A 16259-nucleotide genomic window follows, 5' to 3' on the forward strand; every position below is an offset into this window, starting at 1 on the left:
CTCGGAGCCGGGTAGACTGTGCCGACCAACTCGAGCCGGACGTGCAGCGACCGCTGGCCAGCGCGGAGGCTCGTGTGCGCCGGCACGGTCCAGCCTCTCCCGGTGGGTTCCGCACGGCTCGGACGCTCCTCGGCGGCGTCCGGCGATCTGAGCCGCGGCGGCACAAGTGCGCCGGCACGGTCCAACCGCTCTCGGCGGGCTCGGCGCGGCTCGGACGTTCCGCGGCGGCGTCCGGGGTGTCTCAGCCGTGGAGGCTCGGGTGCGCCGGCACGGTCCAGCCTCTCCCGGCGGGCTCCGCTCGGCTCGGACGTTCCTTGGCGGCGTCCGGCGATCTGAGCCGCGGCGGCTCGAGTGCGCCGGCACGGTCCAACCGCTCCCGGCGGGTTCCGCTCGGCTCGGACGCTCCTCGGCGGAGTCGGGCGATCTGAGCCGTGGCGACACGGTCCAGCCTCTCCAGGCAGACTCAGCTCGGCTTGGACGTTCCGCAGAAGTGGCCAAGTGCCGCTCTTGTGGCTGCTCCGCTGCGCTGGCACTGTGTACCCGGCTCCGAGCGCCTCCGGGGGCAGGGGGGGAAGAGGGGGGGGGGGAGGGAGTAAGGGGGGGGGGGCACGGCGTCGGAGGCTAGGCGTCGCTGCCGATGCGGCTCGACTAGTTCGGCACGGTCTACCCGGCTCCGAGCGGGCCATGGTGCTCTGCGGCGGCGGCTAGGGGTCGCTTCCTAAGCGGCTCGACAAAGTCGGCACGGTCTACCCGGCTCCGAGCGTGCGCGAGGGCTCGGCGGCGGTCGCTACGTGTCGCTGCACGTCTGCCAGCCCATCCGTCAGCGACCTCTAGCGTCCGCGGCGGAGCAGGGTAGACCGTGCCGACGTGAGCCGGCCGCCGCTCAGCGACCCATGGCCGCCGCCGCATGAGCTTCGGTCCGCTCGGAGCCGGGTTGACCGTGCCGACCAACTCGAGCCGGACGTGCAGCGACCGCTATCCAGCGCGGAGGCTCGTGTGCACCAGCATGGTCCAGCCTCTCCCGGCGGGTTCCGCTCGGCTCGGACGCTCCTCGGAGGATTCGGGTGATCTGAGCCGCGGCGACACGGTCCAGCCTCTCCCGGCGGGCTCCGCTCGGCACCGACGTTCCTCGGCGGCGTACTGCGATCTGAGCCGCGGCAGCACGAGTGCGCCGGCACGGTTCAACTGCTCTCGGCGTGCTCGGCTCGGCTTGGACGTTCCGCGGCGGCGTCTGGGGGGTCTCAGCCGCGGAGGCTCGGGTGCGCCGGCACGGTCCAGCCTCTCCCGGCGGGCTCCGCTCGGCTCGGACGTTCCTCGGCGACATCCGGCGATCTGAGCCGCGGCGGCTCGAGTGCGCCGGCACAGTCCAACTGCTCCCGGTGGGTTCCGCTCGGCTCGGACGCTCCTCGGCGGAGTCGGGCGATCTGAGCTGCGGCGGCTCGAGTGCGCCGGCACGGCACAGCCTCTCCCGGCGGGCTCCGCTCGGCACGGACGTTCCTCGGCGGCGTCCGGCGATCTGAGCCGCGGCGGCACGAGTGCGCCGGCATGGTCCAACCGATCTCGGCGGGCTCGGCTCGGCTCGGAAGTTCCGCGGCGGCGTTCGGGGGGTCTCAGCAGCGGAGGCTCGGGTGCGCCGGCACGGTCCAGCCTCTCCCGGCGGGCTCCGCTCGGCTCGGACGTTCCTCGGCGGCGTCCGGCGATCTGAGCCGCGGCGGCTCGTGTGCGCCGGCACGGTCCAATCGCTCCCGGCGGGTTCCGCTCGGCTCGGACGCTCCTCGGCGGAGTGGGGCGATCTGAGCCGTGGCGACAAGGTCCAGCCTCTCCAGGCGGACTCAGCTCGGCTCGGACGTTCTGCAGAAGTGGCCAAGTGCCGCTCTTGTTGCTGCTCCGCTGCGCTGGCACTGTGTACCCGGCTCCGAGCGTCTCCGGGGGGGGGAGAGGGGGGGGAGTAAGGGGGGGGGGGAGTAAGGGGGGGGGAGCACGGCGTCGACGGCAAGGCGTCGCTGCCCATGCGGCTCGACTATGTCGGCACGGTCTACCCGGCTCCGAGCGGGCCGTGGTGCTCGGCGGCGGCGGCTAGGGGTCGCTGCCTATGCGGCTTGGCTAGGTCGGCACGGTCTACCCGGCTCCGAGCGGGCCGTGGTGCTCGGCGACGGTGGCTAGGGGTCGCTGCATAAGCGGCTCGACTAGGTCGGCACGGTCTACCCGGATCCGAGAGGTCTAGGGTGCTCGGCGGCGGATGTTAGAGGTCACTGCCTATGCGGCTCGACTAGGTCGGCACGGTCTACCCTGCTCCGTGCCTGCGCGAGGGCTCGGCGTCGGTCGCTAGGTGTCGCTGCACGTCTGCCAGCCCGTCTGTCAGCGACCTCTAGCGTCCGCGGCGGAGCAGGGTAGACCGTGCCGACATGAGCCGGCCGCCGCTTAGCGACCCATGGCCGCCGCCGCATGAGCTTCGGTCCACTCGGAGCCGGGTAGACCGTGCCGACCAACTCGAGCCGGACGTGCAGCGACCGCTGGCCAGCGCGGAGGCTCGTGTGCGCCGGCACGGTCCAGCCTGTCCCGGTGGGTTCCGCACGGCTCGGACGCTCCTCGGCGGCGTCCGGCGATCTGAGCCGCGGCGGCACAAGTGCGCCGGCACGGTCCAACCGCTCTCGGCGGGCTCGGCTCGGCTCGGACGTTTGGCGGCGGCGTCCGGGGTGTCTCAGCCGTGGAGGCTCGGGTGCGCCGGCACGGTCCAGCCTCTCCTGGCGGGCTCCGCTCGGCTCGGACGTTCCTTGGCGGCGTCCGGCGATCTGAGCCGCGGCGGCTCGAGTGCGCCGGCACGGTCCAACCGCTCCCGGCGGGTTCCGCTCGGCTCGGACGCTCCTCGGCGGAGTCGGGCGATCTGAGCCGTGGCGACACGGTCCAGCCTCTCCAGGCAGACTCAGCTCGGCTTGGACATTCCGCAGAAGTGGCCAAGTGCCGCTCTTGTGGCTGCTCCGCTGCGCTGGCACTGTGTACCCGGCTCCGAGCGCCTCCGGGGGCAGGGGGGGAAGAGGGGGGGGGGGAGGGAGTAAGGGGGGGGGGGCACGGCGTCGGAGGCTAGGCGTCGCTGCCGATGTGGCTCGACTAGGTCGGCACGGTCTACCCGGCTCCGAGCGGGCCATGGTGCTCTGCGGCGGCGGCTAGGGGTCGCTTCCTAAGCGGCTCGACAAGGTCGGCACGGTCTACCCGGCTCCGAGCGTGCGCGAGGGCTCGGCGTCGGTCGCTAGGTGTCGCTGCACGTCTGCCAGCCCGTCCGTCAGCGACCTCTAGCGTCCGCGGCGGAGCAGCGTAGACCGTGCCGACGTGAGCCGGCCGCCGCTCAGCGACCCATGGCCGCCGCCGCATGAGCTTTGGTCCGCTCGGAGCCGGGTTGACCGTGCCGACCAACTCGAGCCGGACGTGCAGCGACCGCTGGCCAGCGCGGAGGCTCGTGTGCACCGGCATGGTCCAGCCTCTCCCGGCGGGTTCCGCTCGGCTCGGACGCTCCTCGGAGGATTCGGGTGATCTGAGCCGCGGCGACACGGTCCAGCCTCTCCCGGCGGGCTCCGCTCGGCACCGACGTTCCTCGGCGGCGTACTGCGATCTGAGCCGCGGCAGCACGAGTGCGCCGGCACGGTTCAACTGCTCTCGGCGTGCTCGGCTCGGCTTGGACGTTCCGCGGCGGCGTCTGGGGGGTCTCAGCCGCGGAGGCTCGGGTGCGCCGGCACGGTCCAGCCTCTCCCGGCGGGCTCCGCTCGGCTCGGACGTTCCTCGGCGACATCCGGCGATCTGAGCCGCGGCGGCTCGAGTGCGCCGGCACAGTCCAACTGCTCCCGGTGGGTTCCGCTCGGCTCGGACGCTCCTCGGCGGAGTCGGGCGATCTGAGCCGCGGCGGCTCGAGTGCGCCGGCACGGCACAGCCTCTCCCGGCGGGCTCCGCTCGGCACGGACGTTCCTCGGCGGCGTCCGGCGATCTGAGCCGCGGCGGCACGAGTGCGCCGGCACGGTCCAACCGATCTCGGCGGGCTCGGCTCGGCTCGGAAGTTCCGCGGCGGCGTTCGGGGGGTCTCAGCCGCGGAGGCTCGGGTGCGCCGGCACGGTCCAGCCTCTCCCGGCGGGCTCCGCTCGGCTCGGACGTTCCTCGGCGGCGTCCGGCGATCTGAGCCGCGGCGGCTCGTGTGCGCCGGCACGGTCCAACCGCTCCCGGCGGGTTCCGCTCGGCTCGGACGCTCCTCGGCGGAGTCGGGCGATCTGAGCCGTGGCGACAAGGTCCAGCCTCTCCAGGCGGACTCAGCTCGGCTCGGACGTTCTGCAGAAGTGGCCAAGTGCCGCTCTTGTTGCTGCTCCGCTGCGCTGGCACTGTGTACCCGGCTCCGAGCGTCTCCGGGGGCAGGGGAGGAAGGGTGGGGGGGGGGGGAGAAAGGGGAGGGGGGGCATGGCGTCGGCGGCTAGGCGTCGCTGCCCATGCGGCTCGACTAGGGTGGCACGGTCTACCCGGCTCCGAGCGGGCCGTGGTGCTCGGCAGCGGCGGCTAGGGGTCGCTGCCTATGCGGCTCGGCTAGGTCGGCACGGTCTACCCGGCTCCGAGCGGGCCGTGGTGCTCGGCGACAATGGCTAGGGGTCGCTGCCTAAGCGGCTCGACTAGGTCGGCACGATCTACCCGGCCCCGAGCGGGCTAGGGTGCTCGGCGGCGGCCGATAGGGGTCGCTGCCTATGCGGCTCGACTAGGTCAGCACAGTCTACCCTGCTCCATGCCTGCGCGAGGGCTCGGCGGCGGTCGCTAGGTGTCGCTGCACGTCTGCCAGCCCGTCCGTCAGCGACCTCTAGCGTCCGCGGCGGAGCAGGGTAGACCGTGCCGACGTGAGCCGGACGCCGCTCAGCGACCCATGGCCGCCGCCGCATGAGCTTTGGTCCGCTCGGAGCCGGGTAGACCGTGCCGACCAACTCGAGCCGGACGTGCAGCGACCGCTGGCCAGCGCGGAGGCTCGTGTGCGCCGGCAAGGTCCAGCCTCTCCCGGCGGGTTCCGCTCGGCTCGGACGCTCCTCGGCGGAGTCGGGCGATCTGAGCCGCGGCGACACGGTCCAGCCTCTTCAGGCGGACTCAGCTCGCTCTGACGTTCCGCGGAAGTGGCCAAGTGCCGCTCTTGTGGCTGCTCCGCTGCGCCGGCACTCTGTACCCGGCTCCGAGCGTCTCCGGGGGGGGGGGGGGGGGAAGAGGGGGCGGGTGGGTGGGGGGAGTAAGGGGGGGGGTCACGGCGTCGGCGGCTAGGGGTCGCTGCCCATGCGGCTCGACTAGGTCGGCACGGTCTACCCGGCTCCGAGCGGGCCGTGGTGCTCGGCGGCGGCGGCTAGGGGTCGCTGCCTAAGCGGCTCAACTAGGTCGGCACGGTCTGCCCGGCTGCGAGCGGGCTAGGTTGCTCGGCGGCGGATGCTAGAGGTCGCTGCCTATGCGTCTCGACTAGGTCGGCACGGTCTACCCTGCTCCGTCCCTGCGCGAGGGCTCGGCGGCGGTCGCTAGGTGTCGCTGCTGGTCTGCCAGCCCGTCCGTCAGCGACCTCTAGCGTCCGCGGCGGAGCAGGGTAGACCGTGCCGACGTGAGCCGGACGCCGCTCAGCGACCCATGGCCGCCGCCGCATGAGCTTCGGTCCGCTCGGACCCGGGTAGACCGTGCCGACCAACTCGAGCCGGACGTGCAGCGACCGCTGGCCAGCGCGTAGGCTCGTGTGCACCGGCACGGTCCAGCCTCTCCCGGCGGGCTCCGTTCGGTTCGGACGTTCCTCGTCGGAGTCGGGCGATCTGAGCCGCGGCGGCTCGATTGCGCCGGCACTGCACAGCCTCTCCCGGTGGGCTCTGCTCGGCACGGACGTTCCTCGGTGGCGTCCGGCGATCTGAGCCGCGGCGGCACGAGTGCGCCGGCACGGTCCAACCGCTCTCGGCGGGCTCGGCTCGGCTCGGACGTTCCACGGCGGCGTCCGGGGTGTCTCAGCCGCGGAGGCTCGGGTGCGCCGGCACAGTCCAGCCTCTCCCGGCGGGCTCCGCTTGGCTCGGACGTTCCTCGGCGGCCTCCGGCGATCTGAGCCGCGGCGGCTCGAGTGCGCCGGCACGGTCCAACCGCTCCCGGCGGGTTCCGCTCGGCTCGGACGCACCTCGGCGGAGTCGGGCGATCTGAGCCGCGGCGGCTCGAGTGCACCGGCACTGCACAGCCTCTCCCGGCGGGATCCGCTCAGCACGGACGTTCCTCGGCGGCGTCCGGCGATCTGAGCCGCGGCGACACGGTCCAGCCTCTCCAGGCGGACTCAGCTCGGCTCGGACGTTCCGCGGAAGTGGCCAAGTGCCGCTCTTGCGGCTGCTCCGCTGCGCCGGCACTCTGTACCCGGCTCCGAGCGTCTCCGGGGGGGCGGGGGGGGGGGAAAGGGGGGTGGGGGGGGGGAGTAAGGGGGGTGGGCACGGCGTCGGCAGCTAGGCGTCGCTGCCCAGGCGGCTCGACTAGGTTGGCACGGTCTGCCCGGCTCCGAGCGGGCCGTGGTTCTCGGCGGCGGCGGCTAGGGGTCGCTGCCTATGCGGCTCGACTAGGTCTGCACGGTCTACCCGGGTCCGAGAGGGCTAGGGTGCTCGGCGGTGGCTGCTAGGGGTCGCTGCCTATGCAGCTCGGCTAGGTCGGCACGGTCTACCCGGCTCCGAGCAGGCCGTGGTGCTCGGTGGCGGCGGCTAGGGGTCGCTGCCTATGCGGCTCGGCTAGGTCGGCACGGTCTACCCGGCCCTGAGCGGGCTAGGGTGCTCGGCGGCGGCTGATAGGGGTCGCTGCCTATGCGGCTCGACTAGGTCAGCACAGTCTACCCTGCTCCATGCCTGCGCGAGGGCTCGGCGTCGGTCGCTAGGTGTCGCTGCACGTCTGCCAGCCCGTCCGTCAGCGACCTCTAGCGTCCGCGGCAGAGCAGGGTAGACCGTGCTGACGTGAGCCGGCCGCCGCTCGGCTCGGACGTTCCTCGGCGGCGTATGGCGATCTGAGCCGCGGCGGCTCGAGCGCGCCGGCACGGTCCAACCGCTCCCGGTGGGTTCCGCTCGGCTCGGACGCTCCTCGGCGGAGTCGGGCGATCTGATCCGCGGCGACACGGTCCAGCCTCTTCAGGCAGACTCAGCCTGGCTCGGACGTTCCGCGGAAGTTGCCAAGTGCCGCTCTTGTGGCTGCTCCGCTGCACTGGCACTGTGTACCCGGCTCCGAGCGTCTCCGGGGGCAGGGGGGGAAGAGGGGGGGGTGGGGGGGGAGTAAAGGGGGGGGGGGCACGACGTCGGCGGCTAGGAATCGTTGCCCATGCGACTCGACAAGACCGGCACGGTCTACCCGGCTCCGAGCGAGCCGTGGTGCTCGGCGGCGGCGGCTAGGGGTCGCTGCCTATGCGGCTCGTCTATGTCGGCACGGTCTACCCGGCTCCGAGTGTGCGTGAGGGCTCGGCGGTGGTCGCTAGGTGTCGCTGCACGTCTGCCAGCCCGTCCGTCAGCGACCTCTAGCGTCCGCGGCGGAGCAGGGTAGACCGTGCCGACGTGAGCCGGAAGCCGCTCAGCGACCCCTAGCCGCCGCCGCATGAGCTTCGGTCAGCTCGGAGCCGGGTAGACCGTGCCGACCAACTCGAGCCGGACGTGCAGAGACCGCTGGCCAGGGCGGAGGCTCGTGTGCGCCGGCACGGTCCAGCCTCTCCCGGCGGGCTCCGTTCGGTTCGGACGTTCCTCGGCGGAGTCGGGCGATCTGAGCCGCGGCGGCTCGATTGCGTCGGCACTGCACAGCCTCGCCCGGCGGGCTCTGCTCGGCACGGACGTTCCTCGGCGGCGTCCGGCGATCTGAGCCGCGGCGGCTCGAGTGCGCCGGCACGGTCCAACCGCTCTCGGCGGGCTCGGCTCGGCTCGGACGTTCCGCGGCGGCGTCCGGGGTGTCTCAGCCGCGGAGGCTCGGGTGCGCCGGCACGGTCCAGCCTCTCCCGGCGGGCTCCGCTCGGCTCGGACGTTCCTCAGCGGCGTCCGGCGATCTGAGCCGCAGCGGCTCGAGTGCGCCGGCACGGTCCAACCACTCCCGGCGGGTTCCGCTCGGCTCGGACGCTCCTCGGCGGAGTCGGGCGATCTGAGCCGCGGCGGCTCGAGTGCGCCGGCACTGCACAGCCTCTCCCGGCGGGATCCGCTCGGCACGGACGTTCCTCGGCGTGGTCCGGCGATCTGAGCCGCGGCGGCTCGAGTGCGCCGGCACGGTCCAACCGCTCTCGGCGGGCTCAACTCGGCTCGGACGTTCTGCGGCGGCGTCCGGGGTGTCTCAGCCGCGGAGGCTCGGGTGCGCCAGCACGGTCCAGCCTCTCCCGGCGGGCTCCGCTCGGCTCGGACGCTCCTCGGCGGAGTCGGGCGATCTGAGCCGCGGCGACACGGTCCAGCCTCTCCAGGCGGACTCAGCTCGCTCTGACGATCCGCGGAAGTGGCCAAGTGCCGCTCTTGTGGCTGCTCCGCTGCGCCGGCACTCTGTACCCGGCTCCGAGCGTCTCCGGGGGGGGGGGGGGGGAAGAGGGGGCGGGTGGGTGGGGAGAGTAAGGGGGCGGGGGCACGGCGTCGGAGGCTAGGAATCGCTGCCCATGCGGCTCGATTAGGTCGGCACGGTCTACCCGGCTCCGAGCGGGCCGTGGTGCTCGGCGGCGGCGGCTAGGCGTCGCTGCCCATGCGGCTCGGCTAGGTCGGCACGGTCTACCCGGCTCCGAGCGGGCCGTGGTGCTCGGCGGCGGCGGCTAGGGGTCGCTGCCTATGCGGCTCGGCTAGGTCGGCACGGTCTACCCGGCTCCGAGCGGGCCGTGGTTCTCGGCGGCGGCGGCTAGGGGTCGCTGCCTATGCGTCTCGGCTAGGTCGGCACGGTCTACCCGGCTCCGAGCGGGCCGTGGTGCTCAGCGGCGGTGGCTAAGGGTCGCTGCCTATGCAGCTCGGCTAGGTCGGCACAGTCTACCTGGCTCCGAGCGGGCCGTGGTGCTCGGCGGCGGCGGCTAGGGGTCACTGCGTATGCGGCTCGGCTAGGACGGCACGGTCTACCCGGCTCCGAGCGGGCCGTGGTGCTCGGCGGCGGCGGCTAGGGGTCGCTGCCTATGCGGCTCGGCTAGGTCGGCACGGTCTACCCAGCTCCGAGCGGGCCGTGTTGCTCGACGACGGTGGTTAGGGGTCCCTGCCTAAGCGGCTCGACTAGGTCTGCACGGTCTACCCGGGTCCGAGAGGGCTAGGGTGCTCGGCGGTGGCTGCTAGGGGTCGCTGCCTATGCGGCTCGGCAAGGTCGGCACGGTCTACCCGGCTCCGAGCGGGCCGTGGTGCTCGGCGACGGTGGCTAGGGGTCGCTGCATAAGCGGCTCGACTAGGTCGGCACGGTCTACCCGGCTCCGAGCGTGCGCGAGGGCTCGGCGGCGGTCGCTAGGTGTCGCTGCACGTCTGCCAGCCCGTCCGTCAGCGACCTCTAGCGTCCGCAGCGGAGCATGGTAGACCGTGCCGACGTGAGCCGGCCGCCGCTCAGCGACCCCTGGCCGGCGCCGCATGAGCTTCGGTCCGCTCGGAGCCGGGTAGACCGTGCCGACCAAGTCGAGCCGGACGTGCAGCGACCGCTGCCCAGGGCGGAGGCTCGTGTGCGCCGGCACGGTACAGCCTGTCCCGGCGGGCTCCGTTCGGTTCGGACGTTCCTCGGTGGTGTCCGGGGGGTCTCAGCCGCGGCGGCTCGAGTGCGCCGGCACTGCACAGCCTCTCCTGGCGGGCTCCGCTCGGCATGGATGTTCTTCAGCGGCGTCCGGCGATCTGAGCCACGGCAGCACGAGTGTGCCGGCACGGTCCAACCGCTCTTGGCGGGCTCGGCTCGGCTCGGACGTTCCGCGGCGGCGTTTGCGGGGTCTCAGCCGCGGAGGCTCGGGTGCGCCGGCATGGTCCAGCCTCTCCCGGCGGGCTCCGCTCGGCTCGGACGTTCCTCGGCGACGTCCAGCGATCTGAGCCGCAGCGGCTGGAGTGCGCCGGCACAGTCCAACCGATCCCGGTGGGTTCCGCTCGGCTCGGACACTTCTCGGCAGAGTCGGGCGATCTGAGCCGCGGCGGCTCGAGTGCTCCGGCACTGCACAGCCTCTCCCGGCGGGATCCGCTCGGCACGGACGTTCCTCGGCCGCGTCCGGCGATCTGAGCCGCGGCAGCATGAGTGCGCCGGCACGGTCCAACCGCTCTCGACGGGCTCGGCTCGGACGTTCCGCGGCGGCGTCCGGGGGTTCTCAGCCGCGGAGGCTCGGGTACGCCGGCACGGTCCAGCCACTCCCAGCAGGCTCCGCTCGGCTCGGACGTTCCTCGGCGGCGTCCGGCGATCTGAGCCTCAGCGGCTCGAGTGCGCCGGCACGGTCCAACCGCTCCCGGCGGATTCCGCTCGGCTCGGACGCTCCTCGGCAGAGTCGGGCGATCTGAGCCGCGGCGACACGGTCCAGCCTCTTCAGGCAGACTCAGCTCGGCTCGGACGTTCCGCGGAAGTGGCCAAGTGCCGCTCTTGTGGCTGCTCCGCTGTGCCGGCACTCTGTACCCGGCTCCGAGAGTCTCCTGGGGGGGGGGGGGGGGGAAAGAAGGTGAAGGTGGGGGGGGGAGTAAGGGGGGGGGGGCACAGCATCGGCGGCTAGGCCTCGCTGCCTATGCGGCTTGACTAGGTCGGCACGGTCTACGCGGCTCCGAGCGGGCCGTGGTGCTCGGCAGCGGCGGCTAGGGATCGCTGCCTATGCGGCTCGTCTAGCTTGGCACGGTCTACCCGGCTCCGAGCGGGCCGTTGTGCTCGGCGGCGGCGGCTAGGGGTCGCTGCCTATGCGTCTCGGCTAGGTCGGCACGGTCTACCCGGCTCCGAGCGGGCCATGGTGATTGGCGGCGGGGGCTAGGGGTCGCTGCCTATGCGGCTCGGCTAGGTCGGCACGGTCTACCCGGCTTCAAGCGGGCCGTGGTTCTCGGCGGCGGTGAATAGGGGTCGCTGCCTATGCGGCTCGTCTAGGTCGGCACGGTCTACCTGGCTCCGAGCTGGCCGTTATGCTCGGCGGCGGCAGCTAGGGGTCGCTGCCTATGCGGCTCGGCTAGGACGGCACGGTCTACCCGGCTCCGAGTGGGCCGTGGTGCTCGGCGGCGGCGGCTAGGGGTCGCTGCCTCTGGGGCTCGGCTAGGTCGGCACGGTCTACCCGGCTCCGAGCGGGCCGTGGTGCTCGGCGACGGTGGCTAGGGGTCGCTGCCTAAGCGGCTCGACTAGGTCGGCACGGTCTACCCTGCTCCGTGCCTGCGCGAGGGCTCGGCGGCGGTCGCTAGGTGTCGCTGCACGTCTGCCAGCCCGTCCGTCAGCGACCTCTAGCGTCCGCAGCGGAGCATGGTAGACCGTGCCGACGTGAGCCGGCCGCCGCTCAGCGACCCATGGCCGCCGCCGCATGAGCTTCAGTCCGCTCGGAGCCGGGTAGACCGTGCCAACCAACTCGAGCCGGACGTGCAGCGACCGCTGGCCAGCGCGGAGGCTCGTGTGCGCCGGCACGGTCCAGCCTCTCCCGGCGGGTTCGGCTCGGCTCGGATGCTCCTCGGCGGAGTCGGGCAATCTGAGCCGCGGCGGCTCGAGTGCGCCGGCACTGCACAGCCTCTCCCGGCGCGCTCCGCTCGGCACGGACGTTCCTCGGCGGCATCCGGCGATCTGAGCCCCGGCGGCACGAGTGCGCCGGCACGGTCCAACCGATCTCGGCGGGCTCGGCTCGGCTTGGACGTTCCGTAGCAGCGTCCGGGGTGTCTCAGCCGCGGAGGCTCGGGTGCGCCGGCACGGTCCAGCCTCTCCCGGCGGGCTCCGCTTGGCTCGGACGTTCCTCGGCGGCGTCCGGCGATCTGAGCCGCGGCGGCTCGAGTGCACCGGCACGGTCCAACCGCTCCCGGCGGGTTCCGCTCGGCTCGGACGCTCCTCGGCGGAGTCGGGCGATCTGAGCCGCGGCGACACGGTCCAGCCTCTCCAGGCGGACTCAGCTCGGCTCGGACGTTCCGCGGAAGTGGCCAAGTGCCGCTCTTGTGGCTGCTCCGCTGCGCTGGCACTGTGTACCCGGCTCCGAGCGTCTCCGGGCGGGGGGGGGGGGGGGGGGGATAGAGGGGGAAGGTGAGGGGGAGTAGGGGGGGGGGGGCACGGCGTCGGCGGCTAGGCGTCGCTGCCCATGCGGCTCGGCTAGGTCGGCACGGTCTACCCGGCTCCGAGCGGGCCGTGGTTCTCGGCGGCGGCGGCTAGGGGTCGCTGCCTATGCGTCTCGGCTAGGTCGGCACGGTCTACCCGGCTCCGAGAGTGCAGAGGTGCTCGGCGGCGGGGGCTCGGATTCGCTGCCTATGCGGCTTGGCTAGGTCGGCACGGTCTACCCGGCTCCAAGCGGGCCGTGGTGCTCGGCGGCGGTTGCTAGGTGTCGCTGCACGTCAGCCAGCCCGTCCGTTAGCGACCTCTAGCGTCCGCGGCGGAGCAGGGTAGACCGTGCCGACGTGAGCCGGCCGCCGCTCAGCGACCCCTGGCCGCCGCCGCATGAGCTTCGGTCCGCTCGGAGCCGGGTAGACAGTGCCGACCAGCTCGAGCCGGACGAGCAGCGACCGCTGGCCAGGGCGGAGGCTCGTGTACGCCGGCACGGTCCAGCCCCTCCCGGAGGGCTCCGTTCGGTTCGGACGTTCCGCAGTGCTGTCCTGGGGGTCTCAGCCGCGGCGGCTCAAGTGCGCCGGCACTGCACAGCCCCTCCCGGCGGGCTCCGCTCGGCACGGACGTTCCTCGGCGGCATCCGGCGATCTGAGCAGCGGCGGCTCGAGTGCGCCGGCACGGTCCAACCGCTCCCGGCGGGTTCCGCTCGGCTCGGACGCTCCTCGGAGGAGTCGGGCGATCTGAGCCGCGGCGGAACGGTCCAGCGTCTCCAGGCGGACTCAGCTCGACTAGGACGTTCCGCGGAAGTGGCCAAGTGCCGCTCTTGTGGGTGCTCCGCTGCGCCGGCACTGTGTACCCGGCTCCGAGCGCCTCCGGGGGAGGGTGGGGAAGACTGAGGGGGGGGGAGGGGGGGGCACGGCGTCGGAAGCTTGGCGTCGCTGCCCATGCGGCTCGACTTGGTCGGCACGGTCTACCCGGCTCCGATGGGGCCGTGGGGCTCGGCGGCGGCGGTTAGGGGTCGCTGCCTATGCGTCCCGGCTAGGTCGGCACGGCGTACCCTGCTCCGTGCGTGCGCGAGGTCTCGGCGGCGGTCGCTAGGTGTCGCTGCACGTCTGCCAGCCCGTCCGTCAGCGACCTCTAGCGTCTGCGGCGGAGCAGGGTAGACCGTGCCGACGTGAGCCGGCCGCCGCTCAGCGACCCATGGCAGCCGCCGCATGAGCTTCGGTCCGCTCGGAGCCGGGTAGACCGTGCCGACCAACTCGAGCCGGACGTGCAGCGACCGCTGGCCAGCGCGGAGGCTCGTGTGCGCCGGCACGGTCCAGCCTCTCCCCGCGGGTTCGGCTCGGCTCGGATGCTCCTTGGCGGAGTCGGGCGATCTGAGCCGCGGCGGCTCGAGTGCGCCGGCACTGCACAGCCTCTCCCGGCGCGCTCCGCTCGGCACGGACGTTCCTCGGCGGCATCCGGCGATCTGAGCCCCGGCGGCACGAGTGCGCCGGCACGGTCCAACCAATCTCGGCGGGCTCGGCTCGGCTCGGACGTTCCGTAGCAGGGTCCGGGGTGTCTCAGCCGCGGAGGCTCGGGTGCGCCGGCACGGTCCAGCCTCTCCCGGCGGGCTCCGCTTGGCTCGGACGTTCCTCGGCGGCGTCCGGCGATCTGAGCCGCGGCGGCTCGAGTGCGCCGGCACGGTCCAACCGCTCCCGGCGGGTTCCGCTCAGCTCGGACGCTCCTCGGCGGAGTCGGGCGATCTGAGCCGCGGCGACACGGTCCAGCCTCTCCAGGCGGACTCAGCTCGGCTCGGACGTTCTGCGGAAGTGGCCAAGTGCCGCTCTTGTGGCTGCTCCGCTGCGCTGGCACTGTGTACCCGGCTCCGAGCGTCTCCAGGCGGGGGGGGGGGGGGGGGATAGAGGGGGAAGGTGAGGGGGAGTAGGGGGGGGGGGGCACGGCGTCGGCGGCTAGGCGTCGCTGCCCATGCGGCTCGGCTAGGTCGGCACGGTCTACCCGGCTCCGAGCGGGCCGTGGTTCTCGTCGGCGGCGGCTAGGGGTCGCTGCCTATGCGTCTCGGCTAGGTCGGCACGGTCTACCCGGCTCCGAGAGTGCAGAGGTGCTCGGCGGCGGGGGCTCGGATTCGCTGCCTATGCGGCTTGGCTAGGTCGGCACGGTCTACCCGGCTCCAAGCGGGCCGTGGTGCTCGGCGGCGGTTGCTAGGTGTCGCTGCACGTCAGCCAGCCCGTCCGTTAGTGACCTCTAGCGTCCGCGGCGGAGCAGGGTAGACCGTGCCGACGTGAGCCGGCCGCCGCTCAGCGACCCCTGGCCGCCGCCGCATGAGCTTCGGTCCGCTCGGAGCCGGGTAGACCGTGCCGACCAGCTCGAGCCGGACGAGCAGCGACCGCTGGCCAGGGCGGAGGCTCGTGTACGCCGGCACGGTCCAGCCCCTCCCGGAGGGCTCCGTTCGGTTCGGACGTTCCTCAGTGCTGTCCTGGGGGTCTCAGCCGCGGCGGCTCGAGTGCGCCGGCACTGCACAGCCCCTCCCGGCGGGCTCCGCTCGGCACGGACGTTCCTCGGCGGCATCCGGCGATCTGAGCAGCGGCAGCTCGAGTGCGCCGGCACGGTCCAACCGCTCCCGGCGGGTTCCGCTCGGCTCGGACGCTCCTCGGAGGAGTCGGGCGATCTGAGCCGCGGCGGAACGGTCCAGCGTCTCCAGGCGGACTCAGCTCGACTAGGACGTTCCGCGGAAGTGGCCAAGTGCCGCTCTTGTGGGTGCTCCGCTGCGCCGGCACTGTGTACCCGGCTCCGAGCGTCTCCGGGGGAGGGTGGGGAAGACTGAGGGGGAGGGAGGGGGGGGCACGACGTCGGAAGCTTGGCGTCGCTGCCCATGCGGCTCGACTAGGTCGGCACGGTCTACCCGGCTCCGATGGGGCCGTGGGGCTCAGCGGCGGCGGTTAGGGGTCGCTGCCTATGCGTCCCGGCTAGGTCGGCACGGTGTACCCTGCTCCGTGCGTGCGCGAGGTCTCGGCGGCGGTCGCTAGGTGTCGCTGCACGTCTGCCAGCCCGTCCGTCAGCGACCTCTAGCGTCTGCGGCGGAGCAGGGTAGACCGTGCCGACGTGAGCCGGCCGCCGCTCAGCGACCCCTGGCCGCCGCCGCATGAGCTTCGGTCCGCTCGGAGCCGGGTAGACCGTGCCGACCAACTCGAGCCGGGCGTGCAGCGACCGCTGGCCAGGGCGGAGGCTCGTGTGCGCCGGCACGGTCCAACCTCTCCCGGCGGGCTCCGTTCGGTTCGGACGTTCCTCGGTGGTGTCCGGGGGGTCTCAGCCGCGGCGGTTCGAGTGCGCCGGCACTGCACAGCCTCTCCCGGCAGGCTCCGCTCGGCACGGACGTTCCTCAGCGGCGTCTGGCGATCTGAGCCGCAGCAGCACGAGTGCGCCGGCACGGTCCAACCGCTCTCGGCGGACTCGGCTCGGACGTTCCGCGGCGGCGTCCGGGGGGTCTCAGCCGCGGAGGCTCGGGTGCGCCGGCACAGTCCAGCCTCTCCCGGCGGGCTCTGCTCAGCTTGGACGTTCCTCGGCGGCATCCGGCGATGTGAGCCGCGGCGGCTCGAGTGCGCCGGCACGGTCCAACCGCTCCCGGCGGGTTCCGCTCAGCTCGGACGCTCCTTGGCGGAGTCGGGCGATCTGAGCCGCGGCGGCTCGAGTGCGCCGGCACTGCACAGCCTGTCCCGGCGGGCTCCGCTCGGCACGGATGTTCCTCGGCGGCGTCCAGCTATCTGAGCCGCGACGGCTCGAGTGCGCCGGCACGGTCCAACCGCTCTCGGCGGGCTCGGCTCGGACGTTTCGCGGCGGCGTCCGGTGGGTCTCGGCCGCGGAGGCTCGGGTGCGCCGGCACGGTCCAGCCTCTCCAGGCGGACTCAGCTCGGCTCGAACGTTTTGCGGAAGTGGCCAAGTGCCGCTCTCGTGGCTGCTCCGCTGCGACGGCACTGAGTACCCGGCTCCGAGCGTCTCCGGGGGTGGGGGGGAAGAGGGGGGGGGGGGGGAATAAGGAGGGGGGGGGCACGGCGTCGGCGGCTAGGCGTCGCTGCCCATGCGGCTCGACTAGGTCGGCACGGTCTACCCGGCTT

Source organism: Coturnix japonica, chromosome 32, assembly GCF_054131305.1.
Source record: "Coturnix japonica strain WE chromosome 32, WE-NBRP24, whole genome shotgun sequence".
Classification (NCBI taxonomy): Eukaryota; Metazoa; Chordata; class Aves; order Galliformes; family Phasianidae; genus Coturnix; species Coturnix japonica.